The sequence below is a fragment of the Drosophila albomicans genome, chromosome 3 (genome assembly GCF_009650485.2).
Source record: "Drosophila albomicans strain 15112-1751.03 chromosome 3, ASM965048v2, whole genome shotgun sequence".
Lineage (NCBI taxonomy): Eukaryota > Metazoa > Arthropoda > Insecta > Diptera > Drosophilidae > Drosophila > Drosophila albomicans.
This window is the reverse complement of record NC_047629.2, coordinates 44,451,786-44,470,340: the sequence shown is the minus strand read 5'-3', so window position 1 is coordinate 44,470,340 and position 18,555 is coordinate 44,451,786. Positions and strand designations below refer to the sequence as shown.

The window sequence follows — 18,555 nt, the reverse complement described above, 5'->3', positions numbered from 1 at the left end:
AGGATGTGACACAGCACCCACACACACACACGCACACACATGCTCGCATAGACTCTCCCTCTCTCTCCCCCTTAGTGGAGTGGAAAATGGTTTGCCCAAGCGTATAAATTCACATAATAAGTCTGTGTCGGTGTCGCTGTCGGTAGATCTGTGAATACAGCTGTGTGGATGGATGCTGTGTGGCTCTCGCTTCTCCTGCTGATGATGATGATGATGATGCCACGGGTATAGCTACAGCTAGAGCTCCTGTTTGTGCCCCCTTTGCTCTTATTGTTATCGGAGTTGATGCGCAACAACAACAACAACAACGAGAGCAAGCATGACAAGGATATCATACGCCTGCCTCAACACACCCCCCAAAATGTTGCTGCTGGGTCTGCGTTGATTGGAACTCTGCGCTTTGGCCATGGTGCATGGTAATGGGCAGTGTAATGACATGTGCAGCCGGGCCAGACCAGGTTCCACTTCCCTTTCCCTTTCCCTTTTCCATCGCTTGGTCAACAGTCGACTGGCTGCGGTTTCAAATATTGCAAAATTGTAAATGTTTTATGCCTCGCTTTTGCCTTCCTCTCCGTCCAACCAAAGTTGTGACATCTGCCAGTCTGTTGTTCTTGTTGGTTTATTGTAAATTACGTACTATAAATTAAAATAACACACTCGCTAAATGTGTAATCAAAGTTGCCTGCTCTACTCAACTCAACACAGCAATTTGCTATTGCTTTTGTTTGTTTCAATTCGAATTCGAATCGTTTGTTTATAGATTGGCTTATTTTGTTAATGAATTAAATAAATGAAAATGTTTGGATTACAAACACACACACACACACACACACATTTTGAGTGCCAATTATCACACAAGTGCTATTTATTTGGTTTCGAAAGCAAAGGACTTCGAGTGCTTCACCATTTGATGAGGCAAAATATCAGATTTCTTGCATTCGAAATTTATGCATTTAAATAAGATTGATTGAAGGATAATAAAGGAAATGCAGTTCTTCAATCGAGTAACTATTTTGGATTTGATTGTGTCAGTTTGTAATTTGAGGGAATATTAAATAAATTGAATATATAAGCAACTCAAATGAAATTTATTATTTATTGGTATTTCAACTGCTATTCATTTAAGTTAACTGTCAGCCAATAACTATCAATAACAGCATTCCAAGTTGTTATGATCTAAATGTGTTCGAACAAGTGTTAAAGTTGACATTCTAACTGAGTCAGTTATAAAGTATTTACAACACAAATGATAGATCGATCAAGAGAGAAAACTTAATCTACTGTGAGTTCATTAAAGTTGTCAAGTTGTTGAGTTGTTATGTCAGCAAGTCAACTTAAGTCGAGATAAATTGTTATTTAATAAATCGAGTGCTAAGTGCGCGAAGTTGCAATTATTATCTCTTAATTATTTCACTTTAACATATTAACTATCTATCTCAGTCTACTAAATTAATATTTTGTAGGAGTAATTTAACTCTTTTATTCAATTAAACTATTTAAATTTTGAATCGACAATTTAAATTAAAGAATTTTCTGTGTGAAGCATTTGTTTAATTAAATAAATCGAAAAGTTCTTAAATCAAGATTTGCAATCTTGTTTTCAATCTAATCAGGTAAATAAAACATTCTTGAAACAAGATTTTAATCTTAAAATAAAATGTATTTAATATTAAAAGACAAATTTTTAATTTTCTTCTACAACCTGAAAATCTCATATCAAGATTGTTTAGTTTTTTAAGATATTTTAAATAACAATTTGAAGAGTAGATTGCAATGTAGATTTTTTTCTCTTTGTGTGGGTCTTATTTAGTTAAGAATACTTTCTTATCTCTGTTGGAAAGCGTTTTCTATTTTAGTATGTAAAGAGTTGCAGCCAATGACCCTTTCTTAGGGGGTCAAATGCATCTTTAATCAGTTCAACTAATGAAATTACGCAGTGTGCATGAAAATTAATTTAAATATCTTTCTTCTCCAATATTTTATGGATTATTTTTTGTCACACGTCACAACGCAGAGTTCGTGAGATGAATTTTGTGATCTTATCTTTGAGGCGATCTAATGATCTTTAAGAAATTTTCAAATTTGAGGATATACAATATAAGAATATACAAGAAGCATACAATTTATTTAATTAAAAATATATTTAAAAAACAATGTTTTATTTGTAGATAAATAAAAGTATTTGATATTACTTAAATTTAACTTTGTACAATGCACAAGAATGACAAAGTCATTTATAAATAAATAACTACTCGAGTTAGAATACATTCTATGCCTTTTAAAAATATTGTACCATGAATTTTGTTTTATATTAGGGAAACAACTTAACAGCTAAATTGCTATTCAACAAAAATTAAACTAAATAAGTAGCAAATTTATTTATTAAAATCTGTTTGCAGCAATTATTTTAGTTGAGTTAAATGTGCACTTTATTTCAAGGCATTGATCTCATTTGAGATGCTCGCTGAGTTATTTCAATTGCAAAGTTTTCCAGCTGCCGCGAACTTTAAGCAGACAATGCGCGGCCAAACAGCGAACAGCGAACAACAACAGCAACAACACCAGCAACAACAATCTGCAACATGGCATCTACAGACACAACAACACAGCAACAGAGTAGAGTCAGAGTCAGAGTCAGAGTCGGCGACTCCTCATGAGAAAGTTCTCATGCCATGGCGAGGCATCATCCATTTGCTTTTTGTTTCATGTTTTGTTTGGCGGCGAAATTGCGTTGAATGTTACCTGCCATTTGGCAGCACATACAGCAGCAAGTAGAGGTAGCGGCAAATGGAAATCGAAAGAGGCTAAAGGTTGATGAGGGTGAGAGGGAGTGAGGGAGGGACGTAGGGAGGTAGGGAGGCAACGACGACATGAAGTTGAGCCGCTGTACATTAAGTAAATGCCGCTGCCTATGTGCTTTATATAGGCGACTGTGAGTCTATATATGTTTGAATGTATGTATAGATGTATGTATATAGTATGCATATGCAAGCCAACCAACATTATTGCTTCTACACTGAGAGAAAAAATCTAGATTGAAAAAATCTTGATTTATGATTTTTTCGATCTTAAAAAGAACAATTTTGAAATAAGATTTTTACGTTGAAACAATATTAAATCAAGATGTTTATACAAAATTTGCATTTTATTTTAAGATTAAAATCTTGATTCTAGATTGTTTCATTCTTGATTGAGAAGTAGATTGCAAATCTTAATTTAAAATTTTTTCGATCTTAAAAAGAACAATCTTAAAATTAGGTTTTTGGGTTGAAACAATCTTAAATCAAGATTTGTATGCTGAATTTGCATTTTAAGATTATAAACATCTTTTTGTAAGATTACAATCTTGATTTAAGAATGTTTTATTCTGGATTGAAAAGAAAATTGCTAATCTAAATATAGATTGTTTGGATCCACAAAATAAAATTTAACTCTTGTTAGCTCATTAAGTAGAGACGGTCGGTTGGTCTTGAGTTTGAACTCTAATCGGTTCGTAAATAAAAAAATTTTTAAGTGTTATAATTGTAACTAAATTTTTGTGTTGTATTGAAAAAGTAAACAACAACGTACACAAATGTGTAACAAAATGTTAAAAAAAAACACGTAATCTATATTTTTCTTTGGTTTATATTAAACAATCTAAATTTAAGATTGTTTGATCTTGATTTAAGATTTTGCCTTTTCTCTTAAGATTTTTCCATTCTTGAAACAAGATTATTATCTTGTATTTCAAGATTGGGAAATCTATATTTTTTGTAGAAATTCGATCTTGAAAAAACGTGCTAAAGTCAAGAAAATAATCTTGAATCAAGACTGTTAGTCAAAATTGAACCAAGAAGGTTCATTCTTAGCTTGTCTCATTCATTTTTGATATTAGCACGTTTTTTCTTTCTGTGTGTGGCCTGAACAACCAACAGAGCACCGAGAACAGACAACAGAGAACAGATAGAGCCAGGCTAAAGGTGCTCGGTGTTCGGTGCTCGTCGTTTCAATGCTTTTTGTTGGCTGTGCACGGTGTTCCTTTGGCGTTTATTTGTTGGCCCGTTTTGCTGGGTTTTGGTTTTTGTGTTTGTTTGCCAGCCAGTCTGCCAGTTTGCCAGCCAGACAGTCAGCCCAAGTTGTATCCTACATCCTTGCAGCCGCAACAGCAGCGGCAGCGGCAGCAGCAACTTTTCCATTAAATCTTCTGTCCGTTCAACGTCCACGTTGTCCTCATCGTCGTCGTCTCGTCGTTCTCTCAACCTTTTCAATATGTGTTTTAAGCGTTTCCCTTTAACTCTCTGTTTGCCATTGTCATTGTCTAGACTCCAGTCTCTCTCTATCTCGCTCGCTCTGTCTATTGGGCACTTGCCCACACTGCGTATGCACAATATTTAGCCACAGTAAACTTTACAATAATCATACGCACCGTTGTGCAAAAAAACAGCAACGAAAATGCAAATTTCAGCTCCCATCTTTTTCTGCTTTTTCTTTTTGCTGCTGCTGACGGACGAACGAACAAACGGATGGAGTTCAAAGCTCGCAATGTGCAAATAGATCGAGCGATACTCGAAATGCACAAGCAAAGTCCTTTTGTATTGATATTTGTATTTGTATTTGTGTTTGCGTATGTGTATGTGTGTTTGCCTATAAATAAACGAGTTGCTGTTGTTCTGCTGCCGCTGTCTGTTGCTGTCTCCTCTTTGTATTTGTTGACATGTAATTGCAACTAAATATTTTAAATTGCTTTAAAATAAAGCGACACCTTCTCCATCTCTCTCTTTCATTGTGTCTTTCTGTCTTGCTCTCCCAAAAGGTTATGCAAATGACAAAGTTTCCTCGTTGCAGGATGCGCACACAGAACAGTGGATGCTGCATGCAACGTTGTTGGAGTAAATAACATATATAAAACTCGTATTTATACACAGCATACGTGTAAACAGACGTCGAAGATGAACAGACAGAGCGAGAGAGAGAGGCAGAGAGAGAGAGAGAGAGAGATAGAGAGAGAACGAGAGGCAAACGAGAGTCCTGAGACCTACAGCAGGTCCTGTTTGCATTTCACATTCAGCTGCGTGTTAGTGTCGGCATACCTGTATCCTTCCCCCTCCTTCCCCCCTCTCTCACTCTCTCCCTCTCTCACCCACTCTCTCTCTTTCTGCTCTGTCTGCGCTTCTGTGCGTCGAGTGATATGTGCAAATGCTTTTATCATCGGCAATTGTTCAACGAGAAATAATCATATCAACTCACCAAAATAACCAACAATTAGAAATCCTGTCTGCAGGATACGCTGTCAATTGTAGACACTCGTTTCAAGTTAAATACAGCAGAAATGTGCATTGAAATCTTCTCTAAATAGCGTGTATTAAGTTCACAATTTCGAATTGGAAATATAGAAATACTAAATAGCTTAATTTATACAGACATTTCAGAGTTTCTAGATTAGTTTAGCTTAGCTTTGCCTAATTAATATTATTGTTCAATTGCTGCTGACTATTTGGGTGCTGCTGACTAATGGGTTTGAATGCTTTATAATGATAAAATATGTGAGAATATGTTAGGGAATTAATTAACATTATTAATTGAAGGATTGAAGAGTTTAGTATTATGGGAAATGTTAAATAAACATAAAAATAAAAATAAATAGATACAAGTTGTAGGAACTCAAACAAATATTTGCTAGAAGAAAAATTAATCAACCTGTCGCATATCTTTAGATTAGTTCTGCAGAAGAAAATTGTGAAATATTATTTACTTGTGATTCCTTTGAAATCCTGTCATTTTATTAAACTAAAACACCAATATATATTTATTTTTTCTTTTAGAATAACTTTAATAAATAACTTTAATATAAAATAAATCCCATTTATTGTAGTAAAAATTAATTTTTAAATTAAATGATAAATATAGTAAAAAGGAAGTTATTCTCATATGACATTAAGACATATAAAGTTGCTTTTAGAATGATTTGAAACTTCATTCGAATTTCCTAACAAAGAATTTTTAAATAATTAAATTGAACTAAAAGATATGTAAAATATATTTATTTATGTAAATTTATTTAGTTGCTAACTATGTTGGGAACTTACTGAAAAGAAATATATAAAATCAAACTCAATTTATTTGAGACATTGAAAATCGACCCATAATGTTATGAGATTCAAATTCAACTGATAACAAAGAATCTATAATTATTTTTATAATATATGTATATAAAAAATATATGCAGTCGATAAATTTAAAATTAAAATGAAAGTTTTCTTTCTTAGATACGAAGACATATTTTTTAAATGAAAGGAAATTATTCTCATATGCTACATACTTTATTCGTTGAAAAATTAAACCATAAAGTTATGAAAAATTTAAATTTGAGAACACAGTATCTATAATTATTTAATGTTAAATCCCAGCATTAGCTTTCTAGTATTTCATTAGCTGCCTAATGAGCATAAAATTCTTATTATTAACTCTTAATGATGGCAATAAACCAAACAAAGCAGCAAAGAGTTGAGTCGATGCTTTGAGTTTTGGCATTTTGTGGACAGTTAAACGGCGATTAGCTGCAGCTGAATGCACATGTTAGTTAATTAGTTGCTCATTTAATTGTGCAAGCTGTGAGTACTCGTATTTATTTATTCGCAGAGTGCGAATGCGAGTGCGAATACGAATAGGAGTAGAGTAATTGATGTCGCTGGAATGGGGCATGAGTCGAGTTGGCGCTGTAATTAACACCAAAACACCCAGTGAACATGTCAGCAGTCACTTAAAGCGAAACCGAAATGCGCCAAGACGAACCGAGTTGAGACCTTCAATCATCAATCAGTCAAGTAATCAATCATTCAATTGCAGTTTTTTTTCAATATACGAAGGGGGAAACTTGTTTTTTTTGTCCTCAACAGCAGCAGCATTCACGATGACTCTGACGGCCACATTGGCCACATTCTTGGGGCATCATGAGACGACGTTGCAGTGGCAGTGGCAAGTTGCAAGTTGCAAGTTGTCCCAGAGGCTGTGAGAATATGCAACGGGGAGTCGTCGTCGTTTAAGTCATAAATAGTTACAGCCAATGACAGTTATGTGCAAATATGAGCCATATACTCACGTATATGCTCGCCTAATCATCATCATCATCGCAAGCACACACACAAAAAAAAAGTTGACCAACTTGGCTTAATTAATTAGGCGCGTGCGCTAATTGTTTAGTGTCCTGCTTTGTGTTTGGCTCTTCCTCTGCTCTTTTTTGTTGTTGTTTTTATTGGGAGCTGTTTACAATTAGCCTTAACATGCGCTTTGGCGCCTGCGCCATCGAAACCAGTTTTTGGCCGTTTCGCTTGCACGTTGAAAAAAGAAAGCAAGTGCAGCGAGTTTTCGCGTGATTTGCTTTGACATTTAAGCTGCGCTCAATGGCATAAAATTAATTAAGAAAATTAATAAAACATTTGCTTTTTAACATAAGCTCGAGCTGCCAGCCAGAAATATTAATTAACTCGACTCCGTTGCCATTCGCCATCGCCATCCTTTGTCATCGTCCTCCAACTGAAGTCGGAGACGGAGTCAACATCGCATCGTCGGAGTTGGAATCGTTGTCGTTGTCGTCGTCCACACTGCGTTATACAATAATTAAGTTTTCAGCACCTGCGTGTGCGCCAACTTGCAGTTGGGAGCTGCAGCTGCTTTGCAAACCACTTCGATGTCTGAGCCAGCCAGTTGTAGCAGTTGAAGCAGGAGCGCGCTGAGGGTTTTAGGCGCCAGTCGATAGGGCCGGTATCAAATATAAAACAAGTGAGAAAGCTACAGTCGAGTGTGCTCGACTGTGAGATACCCGCTACCCATTTTGAATAAAAGCAAAATATTGCGGTATTTTGTTAAATATATCGAAATAATATACAACAAAAATTATTTTAAAATATGTCAAATGGTTTTTTTTTGTGATGATACTAAACTTAATATTTACTACTCGTATAGACTGCAAAATATACCAGATTGCAACCCAAAGCAAATAAGACCTCTAGTAAGTAGGCGTTTTTGTCCATACAAAAGTATTTATACCCGCTACCCATTTGTAGGGTGGAAGTGGGCGTGACAAAAATTTGAAACAATCTTGATCTGCGTGCAAACATGACAAATGCTATCGAAAAATCCAGATCCAGTATTTCATACGGACAGACGGACAGACAGACGGAGAGTCGGACAGACAGGTATGACTAGATCGTCTCGGCTGTTGACGCTGATCAAGAATACATATATTTTATGGGATCGGAGATGCCTCCTTGTGCCTGTTACATACATTTCCTGCCGGCACAAAGTTATAATACCCTTCTACCCTATGGGTAGCGGGTATAAAAAGAAATGAAAAGAAGATAAAAATGATAAGACAAAAGAAAGTCTTTGAGATATCCTCTAAGAATAAAAAAAAGGGAGAAGGTACTTCCAAGAACATACAAATTATTGAATAAAATATACTTTAGAAACAAGTAAGAAAGTTACAGTCGAGTGTGCTCGACTGTGAGATACCCGCTACCCATTTTTAATAAAGGCAAAATATTGCGGTATCATTTTCAAAATATACCGAAAATACTAAAAATATACCAAATGGTATGTTTGGTTATCGATATAGTACACCATTCAAAATATTGCGTGGGCGGAAGTGGGCGTGGCAAAAATTTGAAACAAACTTTATCTGCGTGCAAACATAACAAATGCTGTCGAAAAATGTATAGCTATATTCTCTTATAGTCTCTGAGATCCAGTATTTCATACGAACAGACGGACAGACAGACGGAGAGGCGGACAGACAGACATGACTAGATCGTCTCGGCTGTTGTCGCTGATCAGGAATACATATATTTTATGGTATCGGAGATGCCTCCTTGTGCCTGTTACATACATTTCCCGCCGGCATAAAGTTATAATACCCTTTTACCCTATGGGTAACGAATATAAAAATAACTAATTGCGTAATACTCAAATAATAAATAAATATCAAATTGATAAACTGCTGACATTTGCATCGTTTATGGCATATCAGTTTTATGTTTCATACATATTATGAGTAGTAGCAGAAATAATACAATTAGTCCATAGAATACGATATACCAATTTGCACAGAATATAGAAATTTGTCTCGCATCAATTTGTTTATATAATTGTGCTGCTATAAAAGCAAAACAGCCACTCGCACAATCAACTAGTACGATTTAGAAAAGATGCAGCTGCATATCCTATTTTCACTTGCAATTATTGCTTTAATCGCATTTGGCTTACAACCATCAGAATGTCGTGATCCAGTAGTCACCACACCGTGGTTACGAACTACTACTACCCGCGGCGGCGGGCGCGGCCAAGGGCGCAACCAAGGGCGCGGAAGAAGAGCAATTCATTATATGAATTGAAAGTCTTCCATATTAACATATGACAAACTATCAATTTACTTTCAATGTTCAAATAAATAAAGAAAGATTCAAGATTATTTTAAAGATTTAAAACAAGTTATTGAAAAACGATTACGCCTGCTTATAAAGAAATAACTGAATAGGTCAGTGAATAAAATATTTAAAATATTTATTTTTCGCTTCCCCCGCGTTTCTTTTGAAATGCTAACGAAAAAGTTCCGTGCTTATGTTTGGTAAATGAGTTCAAAAAATGTAAAATTTTTGGAGGAAATTATAAAAAAAAGAAAAAAAAACACGTTCGTGCTTGGGGATATTGAAAATTCTCAAGTAAGAACGTTCGAATAATTTGAAGTCAGTTTTAGAATTGCTTCAAGAACAAAATGTTCTTAAATAAAGAGCTGTTGAGCTTAAGCAGTGGAAGTGGGCGTGGCAAAAATTTGAAACAAACTTGATCTGCGTGCAAACGTAACAAATGCTGTCAAAAAAATTTAGCTCTCTCTCATAGTCTCTGAGATTTAGGTGTTCATACGGACAGACGGACAGACAGACAGACGGACATGGCTAGATCGTCTCGGCTGTTGATGCTGATCAAGAATATATATACCTGTTACATACATTTCCTGCCGGCACAAAGTTATAATACCCTTCTACGCTATGGGAAGCGGGTATAATGAACCATTCCGAAAATAAATAATTTAATAAAATATTTAGTGAAGAGTTATAAACAAACAAATAATTAAACTATTAACTTAGCCTTACCATAAATTTCAAAGGAAATTTAAAATAGGAATTGTCAGTTGAGTTAGAAATGGCTGCTGTTAAAATTCTTTTCAAAGATTATAGTTTTTAAAACCATTTTGTCATTTTCCTTTTTTACTTGTATTATAAATCTATTTTATTCACTTTTAATACATTTCTGATTTAGTGAAGTCTGAAATCTTAATGGTTATTATAACTATTTCCAATTCTTCATGTTTTTATGTTTATTATGAAAATAACTTTTATCATTTTATTGAATTTGCATTGAATTCATTTTAAATCAATTGATAAATACATACATACAACGAATGTTTGGTCTGTTAAATGTCAACAGAATATTTAGGCAAATATCTTATTTGCATTATCATCTTCTATTTCTCAACAAGTAACAAATTATATTCTTTCACTGTACTTTATATTTGATTATTTAACACCATTTATTTCATTAATTTCATTAAGATCATATTTGATATTTATTAAAAGGCTTATTTATATTATAATATAAAGCAGAAGTTCAATCAGATTTTGGTTATCCCTTTTGTCCCTGTCGTTGGGCCATCGTAGACGCAATGGAACCAAATTGACACAAGGCTGTCCAAATCTGATTAAATAATATGCAATTGGTATTATTAGGTAAGTGAATTAAACTAAAACTTTACTCAGACTTACAAATATTGAATATTTAAACAGAATGCGCTTAAAAGTATTCATAATGAACTGTTGAAAGAGCTTAATTTATGTCGCCTATAAAACGATTTTTTTTATTTCAGCAAAACTGATTTAATTTCAATTTCACGCACTATTCACAAAATAAATAATATAATAAAATATTTAGTGACGAGTTGCATAACTTATAAGCTTCAGTTAGTGCTAAGAAACAAATAATCAAAATATTAACTTAGCATTGATATTAAAAATAACTTAGAACAAAGCGACTAATAGAAATTTATTATATGAACATATTTATTTATATTTAATTTTATTAATAAGTTATAATATGTATTTCAGACCATTTTATTCGTAAACTTATTAACGTAATTTTTCAGTATCTAGCAGTTTAACGTAAAATTTATTTTCTTTATTAATAAGTTAAGTTTTTATAATTAGTTTTTTAATGTTATGGATATTTATTATAGTTTTTTATTTGTAAGATTATTCATTTTCATTTATTATTATTCATTGTATTTATTTACTATTTTATTGTTAATTTCTTTTATATGATTATTGTTTAGCAAAGATATATTTATGCATTGATTTTCATTCTTTTCATTTTTATTTTATGATTTCATTAAAATATTATTCTCAGCTTTATTTGGCTTTATATTTCTTCAAGGCCCGTTCATCACCGCACTGCGCTCCTGCTGTGTTATCCAAAAAAACTGTCGCTTGATCGGTTGCCTGCCACTGTTGGCAACTGTGGCGCATGTTTGGGCCATTTTACAAGCGTAGCCAGTTTCAAATTTCATTCCTGTTGCCAGTGTATGTTCACTGATCACTCCCTCCTCTCTCTTGCTCTCTTTTTCGATCTCTTTCCCCAGTGCAGTCTGCGCGTGTCTGTGTGTGTGTTTGTGTGTTGACGTGTTGTTGCACATGCGCATTAACCCGGCCACAAATTGTAATTACCACAACGCATTACAACATAATTCCCAATTGAGTCGCCGCGCTCTTTTTCGCATATTTTGAGTGTGAATTTAATGATACGGAAGGCCAACAAAAGCGGCACGATATTAACGCTCGCCCAGGCCAAAGAAAGTTGCTTTAAGTGAAGGGCAAATGGTTCTCTGAGGAACGCGTCTGACTTTTGGGCTGGTAATAATAACATAATAGCCCCCCAAATATTGTTTTTGGCATTGGCATTGGAATTCAATTAGCAGACGGCGCAGTTAACTCACTCACATGTGAAAGGTTCAACTGCAACTTCAACTTCAACTCAAACTTCGAATCCATGTTCCCATCTCCATCTCCAAACTGCATCTTGATGCCTGGGCAACTGCTGTGTGCAGTGGCCATTTCCACTTTGAGGTCAATAGTTTTTGCAAATTGCTGTTTGTTGTTTGTCGTTTTGACCAACCGGCTCAGGTTTTGGCCCTGTCTCTGACTCTGGTCTCTGGTCTCTGTTCCCTGTCCCTGTCCCTGCACTTGACCAGTTTAGATTCTCTTTCGCTCTCAGCTCTCCTCGCTCTCTCTCTGCTCTCTGCTCTCTTTTACACACACGTGCAGTCGACCAGTTTGGTTGGTTCGTTGGCTGCTCTAGACAAATTGCTTGGAGCTGAGCTGAGCTCAGCTTAGGCCACATTTAAACTCGATGTCTGCGCCATGGAATCCAGAAGATGCCATCAGGTGTCGAGTGTTTTGTCAGCTATATTTGCGTTTGGGCTCAGTAAATGGCAATCGAGTTGCAGCCAGAGCGAAAGACGACTCTCAATAGAAACTGAGCACGATTGTCAAAATACGCGAAATCCGGATTGTTGTTCTCATTGTTCGCAAGTTGAATCTGCATCTGGAATGCAAAGCAAAGCAAGCAAAGAACTCAACTAGATCTGTGGAAATGCAAAGAATGCAACTGCTGACAATTGTTTATTGATATTATTTAGAAAGGTTATGGTTATTCTAACTATTTGTTATTGTTATGTTTTATGGAGTTAGATTTTGAATGCATAATTTCATTATTGCAATCTCAAATATAATTGAAATAAAAAAGAAATTGTCTATTGACAATTGTTATTGATATTAATTTCTTTTGCTTATTGCTTTTATAGCTTTTTGTTATTGTTATGTTTGTTGAATTATGAGAATAAATTCTTAGTGTTTTATTGATTAAGTCTTTGAATGCATTTTTCTCTTATTGAAATCTCAAAACTAATTGAATTCAAAATGAAATTGTCAGTTATTACAACTATTTGTAATGTCGAACTTCATTGTTTTTATTTAAACAATTTTAATTTTGAATGCAATTTTTCTTTTATTGAAATATTACCAAAAATTTCATTAAAATAAAATAGGAATTGTCAGTTGAGTTTTTTATTGCTGCTGTTGAAGTTCTTTACAATGATTATATTATCTTAAATTTATTTTGTCATTTTCCTTTTTTACTTTAATATGAAATTAAGCCTCAATGTTAGATATTCATTTTGAATACATTTTTGATTTAGTGAAGTCTGAAATCTTAATGGTTATTATACATAATTTTTAAAATGGCATGGTTTCATGTTTATCTTAAAAATAACATTTAACATTTTATAGAATTTGTATTGAATGCATTTTTTTTGTTCTAAGTATGTAGTAAAGATATGATCTGTTAACGGTCAACAAAATATTTATGCACATGTATATCTAGGCATTATCATCTTTTATTTCACAACAAGGAACAAATTATATTATATCATTGTACTTTATTCTTGGATATTAAATCGCGTAAACAACAATTTTATCAATGAAAACACGACAATTTAAGATTATAATTTTAAGCTGACAAAATTGATTAGCAACAGTTCCATCAAATTTTGGTTATCCCTTTGGTGGGCCCACCGGATACGGAATGCCACCAAATTGACACAAGACTGTCAAAATCTAATTATATAATATGAAATTGATATTATTAGCATACTGAAAGGTAAGTAAAGTAAACTAAAACTTTAATCAGACTTACAAATATTGAACATTTAAACAGGGTTTGCTTTACTTCTGTATTCATGATGAACTGTTGAAATAGCTTGATTTCCGTCGCTTATAAAGAGATCTTAGCAAATTTCAATTTCACACATTTCGTTTCACAATTAGACAGAGTTCATAAAATGTACATATGTTATTATGTAAATATGTACATTTGATCAACTGCGGCTAATTGCGCTATGTTTTGTTGCCTGAGAGTCCGTTATGTTTTGTGATCAATTGTAGACGTCGGTATATTTTAGTATTCGTTAGTATATTATTTTGGTATATTTTAAGAACAATACCGTACTATTTTGTTAATATTCAATATGTAGCAGGTACGAGTATATCACAGTCGAGCACACTCGACTGAAATTCTAAAAATTGAAATTCTTAAGTTTTTTTTGACGATTTGTAATTTGGAAAGTTTTTATGCTTATTATGAAAATATATGAAAATACCTCATATTTCATTTTATTTTGTATTGAATAATTTTTTTTATTGATAGACAATAAAACATTTTAGATTTCAATTGAATATTTTACCATATTTCTAGGCCTTATCATCTTATTTCACAAAATGTAACATTATACCATATAACTTAATTGTAGTACTTTATACTTAGAAATTTGACAGCAAATAAAACTATTTCTTTAATGTAAACACGACAATTTAAGATCCTCGCTTAAAATTGACAAGATTGCTTATTTATTTGTATTGCAAATTTTTTACATTATTGTAGTAGTTTATTCAGACATTAGTTATCCTTTTTTTTGGGACATCAAAGCAATAACGGTACCCATTTGACACAAGATTGTTAAAATCTAAGTATATTACAAGCAGTTGACATTATTAGCTGAATTATTAACTGAAAGTTAAATAAGTAAAGTAAATTTAATTCAACTTACAAATATTGAATATTTAAACAAAATTTCTTTAGAAATATGCATAGTGAACTGTTCAAATAGATTTAATTTTGTTGAATATAAAAAGATGACGGCAATTTAATTTATTTCAATTTAATTTCAATTTAACGAATTCCGTTTCACAATTAGATACAGTATTGAAATGTATTTAGAGAGTGGAAATCTATTTAGTGCTAATTTTTTTTATTCATTTATTATAATATGTTCTTGTATACAAATTAAATAGTAGTAAAAAATTCAGAAAAACTTATGCAATGTTTAAATAAGAATACAAATTGCTGATTGAACATTATAAGTTTTCCTTAGATAAATTTAATTTTTTGATTTTAATATAAAATAAACTATATTTCTCTGGTTGATAAAAATATGAAATGGAAGACAAAATTCATTCTCAATTGCTAATTTAAAATTATTATTTAGTGACCTTGTTTTTAAATATTAAATAGCTAATAACTATGAGTTTTCATGAGTGAAATTTTGTATTTTTTTTTCACTTTTAATAATCCAAATCAATTTTCTTTATTTGGCAAATAGAATACAAAATATATGCACAATTTCTGAATTAATATTGTTATTTCGTGGAATTATTTTTTTTTAATATTAAATATTTCTTATTTATATAAAGATATTATTGAAATTTAGAATTTCCTCTTTTATTTAATTTTTTTAAGCCATATACTGAAAATGTTTTATGTTATAATGTAAGAATAACGATTTTATATTATTATTATTTTATTTGGAAAAAGTATAAAATATAATGCAGCAAACAATAATTTTTTGTTGTTGTTTTTTATTTCAATATATACATATAAAATCAGTGCTGCAATTTCCAGAGAATCTTTTAGCAAATCAACTCAATTCATTGCTGCCATCTGCCACAAGTTTGTGATCAGTTTGATTCGCTTTTGTGGAAGTTTAGTTTTGGCCAAGAACTTGACCCATGTCTAGGCTAGAGTTTATTTAGTATGAGGACAAAAGACTGAAACTCGTTTCAATTAAAATTCTTTGGCTTCGACAAAGGAATACAACAAAAACAAAAACACAAGAAAAAAGACAGTCGAGACACAAAAGCGGCAGCCAAAGACAAATTAAAGTGGATTATGAGCCAAAGTCGATGCACCACAAATAAATACAAATATATATATGTAGTATGGTATACATATATATGTATGTATGTATATATGTATGTGAGAGTAGAACGATGCCTTTGAGTTGGATTTTGGTCTTGGCCTGGCTTAGCTCATGTTGCGTGTGTGTATCTGGCGCATTTAAGTAAATTTTTGCAGAAATTGGTGCAAAAGACAAAGAAAAGCACATAAAATAATAACAGACGCAATCGTCGACGTCGCGTCGACGTCGTCGCCAGGCGACTACAACGGCCGCCGGGCCAATGACTAAATGACTGACTAAGTGCCAAAGGGTATCCAAAGGGGTTGGGGGAAGGGAGGGGATGGGTATGAGACAGAGACAGGGATGGGGTACGAGGTTCTCTCTCTCTCACTGTTGGGCCACTAAATGCGAAATCGAAACGAAAAATCGAGAGGCAAAAATATAAAATACGAGTGCGGCCGCCGTCGTCGTCGCTCATTATAAATTTTTTTAATCGGCAGTGCAAGGAAAAAACATCAAAGATCCGTCGACTTGCGACTTGCGAGTTGAAGTTGGACTTGCGACTTGCGACGACGAAGTCGATCCTGCAGCAAGTTTAAATATTTAAAACAAAGTCTTGAAGCTCTGGAGGCCTGTGCATGGCTTTAGGCCTCCCTACCTCCCTACCTTCCTCCCTCATCTCTTCAATGTCTCCTTCACCATCTCTTCCATCTCCATTTCCATCTGCATCTCCACTTCCATCTTCGTCTTCGTCTCCGTTGTTGCTGACTGGTACGACATTCCAGGCGCGCGCGTTCCACCTTCGCCTTCGCCATCGCATCGCCTTGTGCTCAGGCCGCATCCTCCATGGTCGCACACACATAATTTTTTTCTTTCTTTTTGCTCGTTTTACTTTTTTTTCTGCACTCTGCTTGTTTTTTTTTTTTTTTTTTTTTTTGGACCTGTCTACATCCCGGTCTTTGGGTCTGTCCTTTTGTCGCTGTTGCTGTTGCTGTGTTGCTGTGTTTTGCCGTCTTGGTTTCGGTTTCGGTTTCTGTCTCCGTCTCCGTCTGGCAACTGTTCGTATTTCACCTGGCAATGTCCGTCCGTCCGTCTGTCCGTCGGTCAGTCAGTCAGTCATTCAGTCATTAAATGCCCTCAAAATGCAAACAACAACAACAACTTTGAGTCGAGGACAACTTCCAAAAGCAACTCACGCATTTTTGTTATTCCTTCCTTGCTTTGTATTGTTGTTGCTTTATTTATTTAATATTATTATTTAATAAACATTTTTGACAGCGATCTTCCCTTTTGTTCGCTTTTCATCTGTTTGACTGACAGCTGTTGACAGAATGAGATGCAAAAGCTAAGTGAGAGAGAGAGGTAAATAGCCTTTAATGCCGTTGATCATGCAACCTCATGCCACATTGTGTTATCCACAAAGCCATCAAACAGATGCACAACAACATTCAACATTCAACATTCGACAGACGACATTCAACATTCAACAGCAACATAACATTCAGCTATCGAAAAGGTGCTCAATCAACTTGAGTCTCGATAATCGAATGAAATAATTTAATCATTTTGCGTATTGTTAAACATTCATCAACAATAAACTTGCTTGTAAGATAAATGCATAATTAATAATAATATTTTTTTTTCGATTTTATGCGTATGGCAAAACAGTTTTTGAGTATCAGAAACTTTTTCATGTCATAGTGTAAACAATAAACTTGACTGAAAGATGAATGGATCGTATTTAAAAGTTATTTTGGGAATTGTACAAACGACTATTTTAAAACATATTTTTATTGTTCTGGTAAGTACAACATTTATTTTTGTCATTTCTTTAACTAATTATTTTAAAAAGGGATTTTTCAAACTCGAGTACAAATATATGTTTTTTTACACTCTTAAAACAAGACAATTAGGATAAGAGCACTTTACGATTAAGTTGCTAAAGTAATTAAGATTTTAAATTCTCAATATAAGAGTAATATTGTTGATAACATTTGCATGAATAAAGCACACGAACATATGTATAATATTCCTAAATTCGAAATCTAAATAAAATATTACATTACAAAAAAAAAAAATTGTAAGATACCCGCTAACCATTTTGAATAGAAGCAAAACTGTTCGGAATTTTCCCTAAAATGTTTCATATGAATATATCACAAAAATACTAAGTATATACCAAAAGTTATATTCGGTATATTGATAAAGTATTACATTAAAATTATACCAGTAAGTACAGTTTTTTATCCATACAAAAAATTTCTTGAAATATATCTCATGAATATATCACAAAAATACCAAAAATATACCAAAGGCTATGTTTGGTATTTTGACAAAGGATTACATTAAAAATATACCAGTAAGTAGACTTTCTCATCCATACAAAAAATTTCCTATATAACTTCTATGATCATAAAGACTGTATTTAATAATTCGAGTATAATTGTTGATATTGTTTACGTGAATAAAAGCATATGATATAACATAACATATATATGTGTATAATCTTCCTCAATTCGGAATCTAAATAAAATGTTGTATTACAAACCTTTATAATTTATGGAAAAATAACATCAATAGAAACTTATTTATATTAATCATTGTTAAATTGTTAGAAGTGTAAAGCCTAATTTAAAAATAGATTAATAATTAATGCTCTTGAAGCGAAACAAAATGTTGAAAATTGTACTTTACTTATTAAGAATTTTCTGAACACAAAAGAAACTAATTTTATGCTA

At 33.1% G+C, this 18,555-nt stretch overlaps 2 long non-coding RNA genes across 2 annotated transcripts; both read right to left on the bottom strand.

The window, feature by feature from the left end:
- Nucleotides 1-10,600: 10,600 nt before the first annotated feature.
- On the bottom strand, nucleotides 10,601-10,862 carry LOC127565599 (uncharacterized). Its single transcript, XR_007954934.1, has 2 exons — nucleotides 10,800-10,862; nucleotides 10,601-10,731 (listed from the first exon to the last, which is right to left on the bottom strand). It is a non-coding gene; the product is annotated as an uncharacterized LOC127565599 (long non-coding RNA).
- Nucleotides 10,863-13,502: 2,640 nt separating this feature from the next.
- Nucleotides 13,503-13,867, bottom strand: LOC117569735 (uncharacterized). The gene is made up of 2 exons (XR_004572276.1): nucleotides 13,780-13,867; nucleotides 13,503-13,700 (listed from the first exon to the last, which is right to left on the bottom strand). It is a non-coding gene; the product is annotated as an uncharacterized LOC117569735 (long non-coding RNA).
- Nucleotides 13,868-18,555: the final 4,688 nt, after the last annotated feature.